The sequence below is a fragment of the Maylandia zebra genome, linkage group LG10 (assembly GCF_041146795.1).
Source record: "Maylandia zebra isolate NMK-2024a linkage group LG10, Mzebra_GT3a, whole genome shotgun sequence".
NCBI classification, from domain to species: Eukaryota; Metazoa; Chordata; class Actinopteri; order Cichliformes; family Cichlidae; genus Maylandia; species Maylandia zebra.
Window position 1 is genome coordinate 17,120,519 of NC_135176.1, and position 18,655 is coordinate 17,139,173.

Sequence of the window (18,655 nt, forward strand, 5' to 3'; positions counted from 1 at the left end):
GTAATTGGTCATTTTATTTAACTGTAAACTATAATAATTTTATTATTACCATTTAAACTTGGAATTTAAATGCTAGTACAATTAGATATTCATGAGAACGCCGCATTCCCGAATCACTATCACATGGGCTATGATTCTAATTTTTCGTCATTAATAAAAAGGATCAGAAAGGTTAAAATGGAAAAATATATACAGGGACCTGCATAATGACTAGTGCTTTGATGGCGCATGGTGCGCTTCTTTGTTTCAAAGACTTGGCCACTTCCACTGAACGGAGCTGGGGGGCACCAAAGTCTGCTCTCCAGTCTTCCTCCCTACTGTATTTCACAGCCTCCCTCACGTCTGTCCCCCCTTTTGTGTAGCTACCCGAATAAATTAGCAATCCAAGTAAGTGAAGGAGGAAGGAAGAGGTGGAGGAGGGTATGGAGCTGAGTAGGGGGCTGGGCCTTGTGGCGGACGATTCGGCTTTCGGTTGGTGAGGTGCACTGTACCCTGAAGCGACTCTGTCTCAACACGCACAGACACACATCCAAAAAGCACCGTGTCTCAATGACTGGATGCTGAGAGAGAGAGAGAGGGAGCGAGAGAGAAGCGAAAAGTGAAACACTGAAGATCAACGAGAGACTGTGCAGAGGACCACAAGCGTCTCCTTTCTGCTGCAGATAGTGAAGAAGCCGTGCAGCTTCCCAGCTGATCCAAACGCGCTCACCTGACTCTCGGGGACGGAGACGCATAAAAACCCTTCCCTGTGGAATACCCAACCTGTCGGTCAGCGGGATTAGAGCATCTGTGGAATTAGCACTACTGGCGTTTTCTGTTGATATTATGGAACATCAAAAAGCCTAGTCCAGCTGGCCAGCAAGGTTCCATTCAAGATTCTGTCCTGGCGGATTGTCTGTCGTTTGTGAGGGACTGGAAACCCGTTTGCATACTAATCAGGTTGTGAAGGGGATATCCAGGGTGCACATCCAGAGCAGCGGGGGTCCGATGAGTGTAAGTGATCGCTTTTTACTTATCTAAACAGTGGTGTCTCATTCACGGAATAAGAATAAAGAATAAATGCAGGCAGACAGTCTCTTACTGGGAGGAGGCTGGTGGTTTCCCATGCAGAGGGGTATGCACCCTGCATCTGCACCTTGCGTGCATGGGCTGATAGCTGATCTCTGTACTGTGCTGTGGAAGGCTATACTAGAGAGACTCAAAAGTAGCACAAGATCAGCGCATCACAGTGATGCACAGTAACTTAATATTGATTATTGATTCCCAATCAGAGAGGATGGAAAAAAAGAGTGATTCATCCCCATTTGAAATGAAAAAGCGGCCAATCCGGTCGACTACCACACAAGCTAATTACGCTTTATGGAGCTGGTAACGGCAAGTCAGTGGTTTCTTCCACAGTGTTGGCAGACTCAGAGTAGCTACTCTTTTTATTTTGGAGGGACGACAGAACCACTTAATGGGAAACACCATGAAGTGCACAAAGTGGGTCAGCGTTTGTTAAAAGTATTTCTCAGGGAGACCAACTGGTGTGACAATGAAAAATGCCCGCAAGGCATCACTAGCGGAAAGAATTTTAAATATTGCTGTGTACCACTGAGCAGCAGACCCTATGTGTGCCTTACACATAGGGTCTGCTCTGCAAATGCTGCTGTAGCTCCTCATTTCTGCTTTTCTGATTATGAAAACAGAACCTCAGACTGGAGCTGGACTCTCTCAGTAGACATGGACTGTATACTTTAGTTTAGTTTGGACTGCTCATGGCAGTTTTGTTATGCGGCAAACAGATTTTGACTCAATCTAACTTTTCCCCCCTCTAACATAAAAGTGTTGTTATTTCAGCCATTTCTGTCTGTATATGTTTACATGGCCAAAAGCTAAAAATGGGAACCCACAGGCATATTTGAACTCCTAACCACAATACTTATTCCAGTCATATCTGGTGTCCACTGAGCTCCTCGGCACTTGGTTTTCTGCTGCATGCAGGGGATACTGATGTTTGCATTATTGCACTATCCACTTACATCGTCCCATGTGCTCCAGCCTTGCAGTACACTGACCTCAGAGACAGCCTCTGGTCTGCATAAAAACAGCAAGAGTTTGGTTTCTTGCAGAGTGATGAGGCGTGCAGCAAGACATTTTTCTAACAGGAACCATATGCATATCTAGTGCCACTAGTAGCTACAACTGAGCAGAGCCTCAGTTTATACTAACAACTTATAATTATTCACATCAGCTACTCGGCAGAACAGATCCTTCTTCGCAGGAGAAGGATTTTAAACAACCCGGGTTATTTTCACAGTTGTTTTTATCTCGTCCTGGTAAATTCATGCTCCCTGATGCAAGAGGAGTATATCTGGAGGCTGGATTAGCTTTTAATTTGATGCTGGGTGGGGCTCATTCTGTTTCTTCAATCTTGAAATCCTACATCTGAATCACACTGACATACAGCCAAATATTGTTCTATTTCAGTTTTTGAGCTGTCATCAATTTCTTTTTCCTTGTTCATTCTAATGCTCTTCCTTAAGGGATTGTCCAAGCTACCGCTTTATTCCTTTTTTGCAAATCTCAAGCAATGTTTGGGAGTTTACCCTGAAATACATAGGGTAATCAAATTGTGCATTTGCCACCCACATTGACACTGAAATTCTGTTAGTACTGTATACACCATTGTCCTCTTTGCAACTCCCACAAAAGCCACGTAAGAAAGAAAAATAGCTCTTTTCCCAGTCAGGTTTCATTACTTGCGTGATATAATCCCATAACTCTTTTCTCACTGTCTGATTTAAAAAAAAAAAAAGATTGCGAAAACAATACACATACAGTATTGCAGAGAAAACTGTAGCGGGTAAAATCTTTTGTGTTTCAGCTCATCATCTCAAACCACCAAGTGCTGCCAATGAGGGAGAGCGAAGTGAGAAAAACTGAAAATATCTTCCCCATCCAAATGATGCCTCTGAAGCAAAAAAAAAAATCTAATTGTATCCCAGAACTGTTTTTTCCTGGGTTTTTGTTTCTCAAGCATGTGAAATCAGTGTCTGAGCACAAATATCGGAAAGTGACTCACAGACTCCTCTCCATCTAACTCTTCCTCTTGCACGCACACTCACACACAAATACACAACAAACCCTAACACGTGATAAATGCCAAGTTAGACTCGTGTTCTCTCAGGTATGCAAATATGATGCAGACGCACTACCAGCCAGCAAAACACAAACACAAACATAAACAGCAAAGGTTGTTTCCATTCTCTCTGGCTCCACGATGAGTAGCTCGTGTGTTAAATATTTACCCTCCATCTTTTTACTCACTGCATGCTGCTGCTGCCTCGAGACTGTGTCGGTGTTTTTATTTACCTCTCAGTCTGCCATCGTAGACATAACATAAGCCAAAGACCCAATATTTTGGGACTTTAATGCCATCTTAATTTATTACGGAGGGTGTAGACCATAAGCAGTTGTAGGCTGCAGTGCTGTGTGAGGGAGTAGCTCTATTTTCCTGGAAAGTCACTTCTTGTTTGCATCACCATCCACACAGGAAGGCCAGACTGTTATTAATAGCTTTACTAGTAGAGTTAGAAGCAAGATTTCTGCTGATCAGGAGTCTCATCTGCTAACTACTCCTCGATTGTTCTTTGTTATAATCCCACGTCTTGATTAACAGCTACAATCGCCAAGTTGGTCATCTTGTTATCATTATGATTTGTGAAGTTTTCCCACTTTAAATCCTGGCTTACATGTGCATGGATTACCCAAAATGAAAATCACAGTTCTGTGTAGAACAGCCGCATTCTTGCTGCTGCAACTGCGGAAGATCATTTTTGAGTTATGAAGTACAAGATTATTCTTCCCACTGTGTGGTCATAGACTTGCTTATCTTATGAATATACTAGCAAACTTCATCAAACCCCCGTTAGTCAGTCATCCAAAGTCTTGCCTCATCTTTGAGCTCACACTGAAAACTATTTTCAGAGTTCTCTGTAGTCTGTCCCTCTTTGGGAAATACAGATCTTACCTTTCAATGTATGGAATGAAAATCCATTTATCTGTGGCACTGGAGAAGATATTACTGTAGGACAGTCTCAACCATTCAAAGGAAATGGCTTGACTCTCCTGTCAGACGCTGAGCTTTTGGTTTGTTCTGAAACCCATATTTTGAACTGCTGTCTTCATTCATGGTCTTTGTCCTGGCAGTGGGGATCCTACTGTAATGATAAACCGAACATGAAAGATTACAGACAAATGGGGAGAAAAAAAGAAGAGGCTTTCTGCATGGCTTTTGGACCAGTTTCCCTACTTTACCAAAGCGCTAAGCTTGAAATGCATTACCTTGCTACACTCTCATCTTAAAATTCAACATCAAACATTATCCCATAAACTGAGTGGCTTTTAGCTGATTCATGATTAAGACCTAGAAGACTGACTGCTTTGAATGGGTTGCTATATTCCTGATTGAAGCTGCAGATGGAAACCTCTAAAGCTTTATGTTGTCTCAAGTTTCAAGTTGGTGTGACACTGACTTCCAGAAGTGTGGCCAGACCACTGGAAATGTGAGTGCCTTGTTGTTGTAGCAGATGAATGGGTAAATGCATGCGTGTGTGCACGAAAGTAAGTGTGTGGCTATAGCTGAGATCTCTCATTAGGGGAGCAACTAATCACTATTTGCAATTAGCAATTAATCTCTCAGCTGTTTTCTTAACTAACACAGTAACCATTTAATCTGTCAGAAACTACTAGAAAACCCTTCTATAATTTCCAATATTCTAATACTCAACAGTCCAAAACTTAAACTTCGTTCATGTACATATGTGTATAACACTATTAGTGGCAGTTACGTAATTTGTTATCTTTGCAGCACTGTAGCCTTAGATAATAGCAGAAAGATTTCTGCTGAGATTGTTTTATTGATTCTCCCTCAGTGAGGAGATGATTAGTACTGGCAAATGCTCCACTTCTACTCACATGTATTGGAATGAAGTGATGTATTCATTTCATTAGACACACGAAGGGATGAATTTAGGCTCTGAACAAAGATGAATGAAATGCGGTAACTGGCTTCTGCCCATGTGAGCGCTTTATGGATAAGGAGTGTCTGCGCTCAGAGTCAAGCACGCCGAGCGGGGAAGAAGAGAGAAGCTGTCTGTGTAGCGTCTCATGTGTTTTTAATGAAGTAAGTGAGATGATCTGAGCTTCTGGTAACTTCAAACACTTGCGGCGAGCTGAGAGCTGTATAGGGCATCGCAGCTCAGGTGAAGCAATGTGTTATGCAAGCTAAGGGATTCATTGCTGGATGTGTGTGTGGGCGGTTTGGAACAAAAAGGAGGGAAGAAAAAAAAGTTGGCTGGGAAGAAAGTTTTTGGGGCTCTTGATAACTTAGACACTTTTTATATGTGAACTATGTGAAAAGGAATCTGGATCCACATCAGTAGACGGTTCCTAGGTAGAAGGTGCAGGAGTGTGGGAGTGGAGGTAGAGTGGGGCATCTACCAGGTCGGGGGTTTGATCCCTGTCTAGTCTAGTCTGTGCATCAACGCATCCATAGACAAGATACTGAACCCCGAGCGGCCCCTGAAGCATCCGTGTGAGTGCATGTGCAAATTTTAGACGTTTGCACACACTTACACACCTCTGAAAAAGGACCTTTCACAAATCTGTGTGTGATTGGGTGAATAAAGGGTAGCATAAAGTGCTTTGAGGGCTCAATTAAATTAGAAAAGCACTTTATAAGTACCAGTCCATTTACCATTTACAAGATTTTGAGCTCAGTTAATGAGAATTTGATGAAGTTTGAAAAATTTGAAAAGCAGCCTTGAAGGTTGTGAAAAATGTTGTCTGTTGTTAACTTTTATGTCAAAGAGTGAGCTTCATGCATTAAGCTTTCTATTGAAGCCTCAAGCTGTCTATCTCATCAGATTTTTTTTTGTCAGTGTTTAATTTTGTCGTATTAGCGTCATATAATTGATGTGTTTGGATGTCTGTTCAACTGTGTTGAACAAATTGAAAACAAAAGATAGACAGTTTTAATTCCCAGGCTTACCACAAGAAATATAATGGAGAAACATGATACAAAGGCATTTTCTTTGGAGAACAGCTGCCGGCGCACCACCAGCCCAAGAGTTGATGGAGAAATTAATAACTTATAGGCCAAGGCGCTGTCCTCAGCTACAGATGAGTAATTACACATTTTGATAGTTTCCCAGATAAGTCGCCAGAAAAGAAAGTTCAATGTCTCTCTTTAGGTTGTTTTTTTTTATTTTTAACAAAGATACTGACCTTTCTTCACCCTAAGAAATTGCTCTGATAGCTGGCAAGGTTTTCAACAAAACATTTTTATCACCATGATTAGTATTTATGTGTTTTCTGAAACAATAACATGACCTGATACGACTTTGTGCCTGGCTTGCCGTTAGGCCATGTCTCTGATGATTTCATTGGATGGAATACAGAAGGAGATTAAAGTGTGCGCTCGCACACTTGTGTATCTCATTGTGTATGTTTAAGTTGCAAGACAGTGTGCCGTTTCCCTTTTACTAACCATGTTTTGGCTACCAGCTGGGTGTTTTGTCTTTGGACTTTTCCTCTTTTTCTTCATCTTTTCTTCATTAGCTGATTCTGTGAGTCTTCTGATATAACACTCTGCGCTTCATCACTTGTTGGGACAAAAGTCTGCCTCGTACACCTCCCTTACAGGGACCAGGTTTAATCCTCAGAAGGTTTAAGATTCATTTTAAAGTTTTAGGCCGAGAATTACGACTGGGTTGAAGAGGGGTTAAAGGTCGGGGTTAGGCATTTAAGGTTAGGATAAGCCTCTAGAGAATTAAAGTAAGTCAATGAAGTGTTCTCACAAGTATGTGTGGGTGTTAGTGATAGACACAGATATATATAAATCAACAATGGAATTTATTTGTTCAGGTTTTCATTTAAACATAATAAAGTGTACAGTGATTGGTAATTATATGGATTTACTTAATAATAACATCCAGAAATAATGAATAAAACATACAAACTATGAATAAAAACTTCCAGTGTAACAATATTTCTGTAACCGAGCACTATGGTTTAGAGCATTATGCAACCAAATGGACTCATTAAGTAGCTGTTGTTACATTTTAATGTCTTCCACATTCAACAATAATTCCTGATGTTTAATTGCTTCCAGTCGCTGTTTTCTTTTCACTGGACAAAATAGATGTTCTTCTCACGTACAGAGCTCAAAATGCAAACCATGAATAAAAAAAAGGAATGCATGAGCTCCTGTCATGGTATTTTTTTTCATTTCACCTGCAGTGTAATATTGTTTGACATAGTCATGGATAAGGTTCAGCTCGACAGCTTGCCCATATGGGATATTAAACATGCTCTGCTGGTGAGGGGCAGCGAGTGATGTAGGTGGCAGCTGCTGCTTCACTTTATTAAACGTTTCACCACATAATCTTTTTTGTTTGCTTTCTTCCCCCTCTGTCTTTTGTCTTATTTTCATACTGAATTCTCTCTTATGCTGCTCTTTTTTGAAAAAACTTTTCATAAAACCTTTAAAACCTTGAGAAAAAACACACATATTCATCAGAAGAGCTAAGCTCACTGCACGTTCACTTGGCCTTGAAGGTTAAGAGGTGAGCGAAGCAGCTCCGGCTGTGTTTTCACTTGCTCCATGGCTTCACAGATGGTCCACAGGGTACACATTATTTATGTGTGTACATGTCAGTCTGCATTTGTGCGTTCGCTCACACTAACCTTTTTGTTTAGTTTTCTTTAAAGAAATCCTATTCTGAATCAAACTTTTCTTCTGCTGCATCTCTATTTTCTTTTCTTTCTCTGCTCTTTCCATCTGCACGGCGCCGTTCTCTGTCGGCCGGTAAAATCTAGGACGTTTTGTCACTGGGGACCTGGTGTAGTTTGTAACTGCGTGTGTCTGCATTCTGGCTTGACAGCCTCTGTGAGAGTAAATAAACAAATCTTGAGTCATCACACTAGCTTTGAATTGTCATCTTGGTGCTGCAGAGTTCTATGTCTTTTGCAGTCTTTTTTTTTTTGCTTCAGCTGGTATCCCCATTGAAGTAAGAATTTGAGTAGTAATGTGCAAAAATTAAAGCGTAACTTGTCTATTTTTGGAGCAGCATACTAAATTGAAATGGACTCGTAACTTTAGCCAGTAATGACTTCTAGGAATTTAGCACAATTACAGATAAGTAAGTCTAAGTAATGCTCAGAATATGTAGCTAGGCAGTGATTCCCAAGAGCTGTTATTGGTTTTATTCTGCCCCAGCTCATAGAAGAATGTGTGTGTGAGTGTATTTTTGGGATGTGACCTGATACATTGACAACAAAGCAAAATAGAAAGTATATATATGTAGAGCCAGATCCAAATGTTTTAAGATTTGGATACTATTACTATTTGGTAAAGAGAATAAGCAATCATTTTTTGAGTACTGCTATCTCCGATCCACCAGTGTCACCTGTGAATTTTATTAAATTCAATTTTATTTATATCACGCCAAATTGCACTTGATAATGTAAGGTGAAAAGTCTACAATAACACAGAAAAATCGCCAACAACCAGACAATCTCTCGTGTGAATGGAGCTGTTTTCTCTCCTGGCTCAAATGTAGGCTGTGCACTGTGAGACTCAAGAAAGACAAAGTATAAAAGCCAGACTGGGTAGCCTCCTTTTAAACATTCATGTGTTAGCAAAGGGAAATGCAGTCTCCTTGTCTGAAGGTGCTCCTTTCTCTCATTTTGGACTGAAAGCAGACCAAGTGCTACATTGACTCATTAGCCCACCTGGACCAGCGCTAACTGGTTGACATGCTAACTTCAGTAGAAATCTCTGCAGCACTGCACATGTTTGTCATAACTTCGTAGCTGTTAAGTCTTCACATTCTGGCGATAACAATAACTGTGTTTTCATTCTTCAAAATCTATTTTAAAGTTCTTACAGATTGCACCTTTAAATAAGTCATGACATGGTTTTATATCCAAATAAGAGTGTGGAGGCAAATAACTAACTTTCCAAATACCTTTGGATTAGACAGTTTTTTTTCTCTTATATTTACATCCTCAATCAGAAAGCCTATTGTTTGAACTTTTTTCATTTTCTATTTGATTTGGCATGAAAGCCACAAATGAAAACAGATTATGGACTTCATTCTTATTCTCAGTAGGTTCCTGGCACAGACCGCTGTGCTCTCTGTGAACTCACTTCCCCTTGCCCACCCTCTGCAGCCATGCTCATGTCACTCGACATAGGAAAAAGGTGATAAAATCAAACTCCAGAGCAACGTTTTATGGACAAAATTTAAAAAACAAACCAAAACCTTTCATAAAGTTGAGATAAATGTGTAATAAATGAGTCCTTATAAGAGAGTTTGTAATTGAGCTTTTAGCTCTTAGTAACAATTTGATAGGAAGAGAATTAAAAGTCAGAAATTTTATTCAAATTATAATAAGATATGTGAGATGAATTATGACACTATCCACAGGAGACCAACGCCCGACCAGTTTTAGCACGTTCTCTTTCACTTTTTTTACACTATCTGGTTGTGGATGGATTAGGACTGACGTCTAAAGCAGAGGAGTGCCAAGGAACTGGTTCTTATTCCAGCATAATTAATTCAAATGTACTTACTAAGGGCTTACCAGTCTTCACACTGGAATTAGGCTGCGTTTCACTGGTTGTGAGCGCTTTTACAATTACATGCATCCCTTGGGTGATGTACTCCAGTCATATGACACAGTCATGAACTCGCTCTATGAGTAGTAGTATTAATATTGATTGTGTTTTGGTGTAGCACAAACATGTATTTTCTGCAAAACACACAAACCAACCTCTCTGAGGTAATTACTTTAATAAACTGGTTTTCAAGAGTTTCAGATTATTCAATTAACTGGCCAAAATCTACAGTTCTCCCCATTAACTGCTCCTTCCATAATTCTTCCTCTGCCCCACTGCAATCCGGAAATATTAAATATTTAGGTATTAATGTCTCTCCTAAGCTTTCAGACTTAACTAAACTAAACCACATCCCACTTCTAAAGAAAGTAGAAGGCGATCTGACTAGATGGAAATCTTTACCCATATCACTCATGGGAAGGGTCGCCACTATAAAAATGATGATCTTGCCAAAAATAAATTACTTATTTTTGATGATCCCTAACAAACCATCACAAGATTGGTTCAGATCTCTGGATTCATATATTTCCAAATTCCTTTGGAAAGATAAACCCCCGCGTATTAGCTTAAAAACGCTACAAAGAACCAAGGATAGAGGAGGATTAGATCTGCCTAATTTTCACCAATACTTCTTAGCCAACAGGCTTCAGTTCATCTCAGAATGGTTAAAACATACCTTCTTAGTTGAGCCCTGGCTAGATGTTGAACAGGCACTATGCAAGGATCTAGAGATTTCAGACCTACCATTTATTAGCTCAAACATCAAAAGACATGAATGCTTTAAAAGTATCAACATCAGCTTTTCTCTAACAGCATGGTGGGAGTTTCTAAAAATAACGGAGTCTTCATTAATCCCATGCAAACGTACACCTATCTGGAATAACCCTGACATATTACAAAACAATAATATGATTAATTTCCCAGAATGGAGTTGTAAAGGAATTAAATACTTAGAACATATATTAGAGGGAACAGAATTTATTCCATTTGACAGACTAGTTGAACAATATGGGATCAACAAGACAAGGTTTTTAGAATATCAACAAATTAAATCCATAGTAAAAAAGAAATTTAACCTCAGTCAAGTGGAATTACAAACACCACTAAGTGCGGCACATTTTCTTACTCTTAAATCCCCCAAATTATTATCTAAAATATACAGAACACTTTCTAAATTAGATGAATCAATATCCCTTCCTACTGCAAAGTGGGAAGCAGATTTATCAGTCAACCTAGACCAAAACTTCTGGTCTCAGATTTGCTTAAAAACTTTTAAATTAATTAAAAATCCCAGTCTGCAATTAATACAATACAAAATACTTCATAGAGTGCACTATACAGGTCATCGGATGTTTAAGATGGGCTTTACATCTTCCAACAACTGCTCACACTGTCAAGGCAATACACCAGACAATTACATCCACGCTCTTTGGTTCTGTCCACCAGTGCAAAAGTTTTGGCGCGAGATATGTGAAGACTTATCAAAATGTCTGAAATGTAACATTCCAACTTCCCCCTTAGTGTGTTTGTTGGGCAGCTTAGATAATGTCACTTCAGAAAAGAATATAGCCCATATGATCTTCACTGCCCTATGCATAGCCAAGAAAACAGTCCTCATGAACTGGAAAAATAAAAATAATCTTAATTCTAACCAATATAGAAATTATCTATTAGATTACATTAGTCTTGACACAGCCTCTGCCACCACATCAGATCAATTGCTCTGGGCCCCTTTTATCAGCTCCATCACCTAGTGGGGGTGGGGGGTCATAGTTTGGTCCCGCCTTCACTGTTGTGATTGGTGAGGGGGTAGGGACAGGCTTAGGGCGTCGGGGGGTTCCCCGGAGGCATCTTCCTTGGGGGGCTCAACCCGGGGTAGCGGTCACGTCCGGTTGAGGGCTCTGTTGGCTCTCAGGTGACTGTTTCCTCGCGGCTGCGTGCAGCGGGGCTAGGGGAGGGTCTGTGCTGACGGACGTGGGTTACTGACCTGGCAACCTGGCTGCCCCTGGGTGGGTCCGGGATGGGCGTGAGGTTCTGGGGGTGCTCCGTCTCTGGGCGGGGGCCCGGGCCGGGCCTCGGGGGCTCGGGTCCTGGTTGGTGTGTTGCCGGGGTTGTGGGCGGGTGGGTGCATGGGGGCCCGGCCCTGGAGCAGGGTGCCGCCGGTGCATCGAGCCGCCTGGGGGGCTCTTCAACTGGTGGGGGGGATGGTCACATCTGGCAGGAGCTTTCTTCTCTCAGGAACTCTCTGCAGGAGGGGGAGATACAGGAGAGGTGGAGGAAGATCTCAGCCTGGGCGTTTACCGTCTTATGTAGTCTGGAAGATGTGTGGTTGGTGGGGTGGGTGCAGTTTTCTCTGTGGTGGGGTTGGGTGGACTGTCCAGGGCTCTGTGGAGCCGGGGGGCGCTACTGCACTGGGCCCCGGTCTGATGGGCCTGGGCCCCCCTTCCCTGGCGGGTCGCGGAGGGTGGGAGTGCCTACTGGGGTCAGCGGGGGAGCTGGCCCCAGGGAGGGGTTACCTGCCCCTCCCTTCCTTCCCTCCCCATCTCCAGCTGCCTCCCTCTTCCCGCTCCTCCACAACCACCCACACATGCAGGGCCTTGGAGTGGGGGTATGTCACCAGGGTGCAGAGGAGGCTACCCCCCCCCCTGTCCCCTTCTGGCTGCCTCTGCCCCAATTTTATCCCACAACTTAGACATTCACATTATTCACACTCTCATTACACATACATATAGGATCTTGGGGGTGGGCACAATCACGGAGTCCAAATCACCATCAGGGTGTATACCTCACCCCTGACGTCGTTGCCCACCTCTCAATTTTAAATACACTTAGTCATTGAGGGCTAGCAGGAGGGACCATGCGCTTACCTGCTGCTCCTTGGCAGGTAGCTCCATGCCCTCCTGGGTTTTAATTGCACCTTAGAACACATATGCATCAACACTACAATGAGCGGGTGGAGGGAGGTTTGGAGTCTTCTCCCACCCCCATTCTCTGCGGCCTGCTGGAGCGGGGGGGCTAGTAGGAGGAGTTGGCCGTCCGACTGCGGTCTGGGGTGTGGGGCCTCCCTGCTGCTGCGGAGTCGGGGTGGTCTGCCTCTCCCCACCGCAGGGAAAAGGGTAACACCACCTGGGTCTGGGTGCAATTCCCCCCTCCAGGGGCAAGGGTACCTAGACCCGGTTTGTAGAGTACGCTTGGGGAGTGTGATTGTGTGTACAGCGTCTCTTTATGTCTGTCTCCACGTTGGTTGAGTGTGGAGTGAGTGCATATGAGAGCATGAGGGTGGGAATGGATGTTTGTGTCTGTGTGTGCCTGTATGTCTGTGTCTATATGTCAGGTTGGGTATCAGACGCCACCTCTCTGGGGACACCTCAGGCCCTCCAAGGTTTGGAGGCCTATCTCCACCCACCACCACTTCCCCTGCCGGTGGCGGACTCCCTCAGGTGTCGGTGTGTTGGTGGTTCTTTGTGTCTGGGGGTGGGCGTCCGGGTACACACCGGCTCACTCCTTGGCGGCCGCTTGTCGGGGCCTGGGGCCTGGGGCTCGCTCGGGCCCCTTTGGCGGTGGGGTGCCCCCGGCCTCTCGGCCTAGGGCTCGGTCACTCAGGCGCAGCTGGGGGCCGGCGGAGCTCACGGGCGCGTCACTGCAACCCCCCCTGGCTTCTGCTCCGCGGCTGCTGAGTGAGCCCTCATCTGGGACTCTCCTCAGCTCTTACTGGAACAGTGGCGCGGCTGCCCCTCTGTTGGTCTTCCATGGTCTCTTGTGTTCTGGGGTCCTCTGGATGTCTGGAGTTTTGATCTCCTCCATACCCGCTTCACACCCTGGAGGACGGGGCTGTGGCCCCCCCACACTCCCTAGCAGATCATTACATGGAGAAACCTTTGGAATGCAAGCATGCTGATCCACACAGGTATGCACACATGGGTATTCACAGACGCGGACTAAAGCTTTCTTGGCTGCTGCCTCAAAGCACACTGTGCGCTGTCTATCTTGCGTGCTGCACAATATCGTTTATTACTTAGTAAATACTGATATCTATGACTAGCTAGTTTATTGTGATGGTGCTTTGTTTTCTCTATTATTATGTTGCTCTTTGTTGTTTGCTGTCTCCTCTGTTTGTTTGTTTGTTTGTTTTTTCTCCATACAGGTGACCCAGGAGTTTTTTTTTTTTTTTTTGTCTCTCTTCCCCCCCCTTCTCACCGTCTCTTCTCCCCTTGGGTTTTCTTTCTTTCTCTCCCCCTCTCTCTCTCATTCATTCCCCCTGTCCTATTTATTAAAAAAAAAAAAAAAAAAAAAAAAAATGACAAAGGATGAACTGAAGCTCTGCCATCACGTAATGTCGCATACTGCTGTTTCTGATGTCATTTAAAGAAAAAAAAAAAAAAAAAAAAAAAAAAAGACAGTTTTTTTTCTCTTATATTTACATCCTCAATCAGAAAGCCTATTGTTTGAACTTTTTTCATTTTCTATTTGATTTGGCATGAAAGCCACAAATGAAAACAGATTATGGACTTCATTCTTATTCTCAGTAGGTTCCTGGCACAGACCGCTGTGCTCTCTGTGAACTCACTTCCCCTTGCCCACCCTCTGCAGCCATGCTCATGTCACTCGACATAGGAAAAAGGTGATAAAATCAAACTCCAGAGCAACGTTTTATGGACAAAATTTAAAAAACAAACCAAAACCTTTCATAAAGTTGAGATAAATGTGTAATAAATGAGTCCTTATAAGAGAGTTTGTAATTGAGCTTTTAGCTCTTAGTAACAATTTGATAGGAAGAGAATTAAAAGTCAGAAATTTTATTCAAATTATAATAAGATATGTGAGATGAATTATGACACTATCCACAGGAGACCAACGCCCGACCAGTTTTAGCACGTTCTCTTTCACTTTTTTTACACTATCTGGTTGTGGATGGATTAGGACTGACGTCTAAAGCAGAGGAGTGCCAAGGAACTGGTTCTTATTCCAGCATAATTAATTCAAATGTACTTACTAAGGGCTTACCAGTCTTCACACTGGAATTAGGCTGCGTTTCACTGGTTGTGAGCGCTTTTACAATTACATGCATCCCTTGGGTGATGTACTCCAGTCATATGACACAGTCATGAACTCGCTCTATGAGTAGTAGTATTAATATTGATTGTGTTTTGGTGTAGCACAAACATGTATATTTCAGTGTGTGTGCAACTTTCCAGACAGTGGCCGTCTGGCTGTCTGAGAGCCTGGTGCTGTTATCCTTCAGAATCACTGGGTGGGGGTTGATTCAGTTGTGGAAATGAATTGAAATTGATATTCACCTTTAGTGTAGGTTCTTAAATTGAGGAAAAGTAAAAGCAGAGCCAGGGAATTACACGTAATATGCACAAAGACACACAGACGGCTCACACGCACATGTGCCTACTGCTGGTGACAACTGGGGTTAGAAATAGGACGTCTATATCCAGATATGCATGGCAAGGCAACTCAAGGGGACACAGCAGTCATTGTTTTTGTGCTCCTAAACACACACACGCGCACACATACACACAACCCAAGTGACATGAAAACTGAAGAACAAAGCTTTCCTCCATCCTATACCCCCTGCAAGACTCAGCCCTCCTTCCCTTGTCCCACAAAGCTTTTTTGGCACTGCAGACCGCTGCAGCCTGTTTCACTACAAACTGACCTAACCTTTCATTCTCAGTCATTTAAATGTAACCGTATACTTGCATAGAAAATGCTTTGTCATACTTTTACAAACCAGAGCATTGCCATATTGGGGTTATCAAGCATGCAGGTCTTGTGCCTGATGATACACTAGATTTTAACAGATGGGGTTTTAAAAATGCAAAAAGATGGTTGTATTCAGTGTTCTGTCTTTGTGGCACATTTTATTGTTGACTTTTGACACAGCATGAAACCTTTTCCTTTTATTCTCTTCTCTTTCTGTCTTTACTGTCAATCACAAAGTTTGGCCAGTGTTCTGAGTGACACGGAAGCAGTTCCAGAAGTGACAAGTATCTATAGGCAAAGCCCTACCCTTTAACCACTGAGAAACCAGCTTAATGCAACCCTTTTGCTGTTCCATCAAAGCACAAGATGGCATAGATATCGGTGATACAGAGCAGCCTGTTTTTACTTGGAACTTTGTGACTTTGAGTCCTGTTTGGCTTGGCTGAGCGTAACTATGGCGTGCCCAGCCAGATCTGCTAAATACATTAGAGGGAACGGACAGAGGGAAGGAGGAGGAGGAGTAGAACATGCAAGGGATTGGGAGATGGCACCGCACGTGGAGAAGCTATTCCTGACAACTGAGTTTCGATAGTATAAACACATTTACACACATCCTCGCGCACATACCGTACTGCTTTAAATGGTCACATATAGAAAACGCTATGGTTTTCTATTATTTGGCTGCAGCGCTTAAGAGCGGAGGCCCATGCATTTGAGGCTTTGAGGGCTGCACACAGCAGAAGGAGATTATGGGGGTGCAATGCCAGATATAATGTGGCTGAGACTGCGTGGAGCCCTAAGGGTCTGCCCTGTCTGTCAATGTGGTCGCACACAGATGATGTCACTGCTTGCATGCACATGTCATGCACACATGAAAGCCTGCAGACAGGTTGAATCTTGCTTGTTGTGCTGCTTGAACCCCTTTATGTCTTACTTTTCTGTTTTTTTTTAAGATTAGGAGAAATTCCAAACCTCTTTAAATTGGCCGTGCATAATTCATCATAATTTTAAAGAGAGCCACTAGAGGGAGTGTATCAGGTGATTATCTTTTACTCCGCTGACTCTTTGTTAAAGCCAGAGTACTTTCAATACGAGCTCTATTTTAGCCCCTGCACTCTCCATCCCTCGTCGGCTCGTGTTGTCCAAAGCAAACACAAGTGTATTGCAGCCCATGTCAAAGGTGGAGATGATGTCATGGACAGACTGCTCATTGACAGTGACAGATTGCAGCCATGCGATCAGTTCATCAATATTACCTTTCACTGACACTCAACTGAAGCAGTGAGAGAGAAAAGACGTAAAAAGACTGGAATACACCCTTTCTGACATCATAAGTTCTGCCTGCACAGTCCAGTGGTCTCTAAAGGCAACAGGCCTGCCAAGCCAAAGCAAACTGCAATGAATGTTACTTTTGCTATTGTGTTCCAAATCTGCTTTTTCCACGTCTCTGCTTTGTTCTTTTCATGCTGTTCTCCTTGGTCTGCTCAATGGCTGTGTTATGGTACTGAGTTAATTTCATCAGAGCGACGTCTCAAAAGGCCCAAGCTATGACTCTGAGTTTCCCTCACTGCAGTTAAAAGGCTTTGTTTTATCATCACACCCCTAATTGTCTCCCAGGCTTCTTTCAACTTCTCTCTCTCCTCTCTTTTCGTCTTGTTTCAGACAGACACAAACACTGACAACTACTTTGAAACACAGAGACAACAAAAGAAGGGCTTTGTGTGGAGACATGTGCTCAGCCTGAGCATTGTGTAGGAGTGCAGCAACTGTCCAGAGCAGCCGTCTGTACCAGATGTAGGGGTCAGTCAGAGGGGCCAGTATCAGTGTCCCCTTCCCCAGTCCCCGTGGAGCTATAGCCTTTATTAATCTTTCCTCCTCAGAGGCCTCATAAATGACCGCAGGTCAGAGTCAGTAGAAAGACTGGTAAAGTGGATGATAGCACGAGGATTCATCACATAAAATATTGTTTTATGTTTTATTTGTGTCATATGCATACTTAAAAGTTTTTAAGGAGACTTGTAAATCTAAACTACTAGCAAGAAACTCATTTCCTTCTGATTATTGTATATGAGATAGCAGTCATTCAAAAGGGTAAGTGTATGGTCCTTTTGTGTGTGAGACTATGAATTCTTTAGTTTAATGTATGTGCGAAATCTGCAGCCAGCAGCAGGCTGGCTTTTTCTCTAGAGGTGAAAGACATTCCTAAAGTTAACTGTCCAGATTATACATGCACTATGGGAGTGATTTTTTTTGGTGAATATGGCCATCCAGCAAGGGCCACCGCCCGCCATTGAAAACTTGTCTCTAGTTTGCTACTGGCCTTTTGCCTGCATCGCACATTTATAGTTTTGATAATTTAACAGCAACAGGGGCAGGAATCATTCACATTGCAGAGAGTTTAGGCATTAATGTTCAGATCGCCGTAGAATATTGTTAAAGCATCATCTCTCTGGTCTCAAAAGTGTGATGAATGAGTTGTGTCAGGACTGGACGGTTCTCCTCATTGCAGGATGTTTTGAAGAGTTATATGCTCAATAAATCTTCCCTTATAAATACGAGTGAAACGTGCATAAACAATTGGTCTCATTTTGAAAGTAATCTAAATATTTGTAGACTTCGCCAAGGGGTAAAACGTGCATCTATCTCGTGAGAGTCCAGTTAAACTTGTTCGGTTAAACTTGCCAGAACATTTATGAGCGTATTTCCAGGATTTTATGCTAGTATGCAAAAGTATGTGTCAAAACTGGGTCAGTTTCCATTTGCAGATAATTATTGGTGTTTGTTTTAACTTGCTGGAAGAACCAGATGGTGGTTATGCCGCAGGTTAGCTTAAAACACTGTCAGGTGAGTTTTAGTTTGACTTCGAAAATCTTGTGATTAAGGTTCCTGCTGTCGACATGTCACCATACCGCTTTCTGGCACAAGAGGCTAAGCATAAACAGTTGCTAGCAAGAAGCGTGTGACTCTGCAGGGGTTTGTGGACAGTTGTTCATCATTACTTCCATTGATTTGGCATTAGCATGAGGAGGATACTTTATGGAAGCGTGCATGATTTAAAGTTTGGGGAACCAGAGAGGCTAAGAGGCTAAGCTATAGGCATACTTTCCCAGGCTTTCTGCGTTATTGTAAGCATTTGCTGTTCTGATCTGTGTTATCTATAAAATATTTGACAAACAGATCTTAATTCCCAGTGTGTTATGTTCTGCCCACTTTAAGATATTGTCACAGAGTGGATAAAAGTTGTTATCCTGTGGATAATTATAAGTTATGACTGTC

At 42.8% G+C, this 18,655-nt stretch overlaps 1 protein-coding gene across 1 annotated transcript in view; it reads left to right on the top strand.

Moving 5' to 3' along the window:
• The first annotated feature begins 407 nt into the window (after positions 1-407).
• dchs1b (dachsous cadherin-related 1b) overlaps positions 408-18,655 on the top strand; it is an 89,077-nt gene continuing 70,829 nt past the window's right edge. Inside the window, exon 1 of the mRNA XM_004550084.6 lies at positions 408-993. The gene's annotated coding sequence lies outside the window, so the exon portion shown is untranslated. The remainder of the gene's footprint in view (positions 994-18,655) is intronic.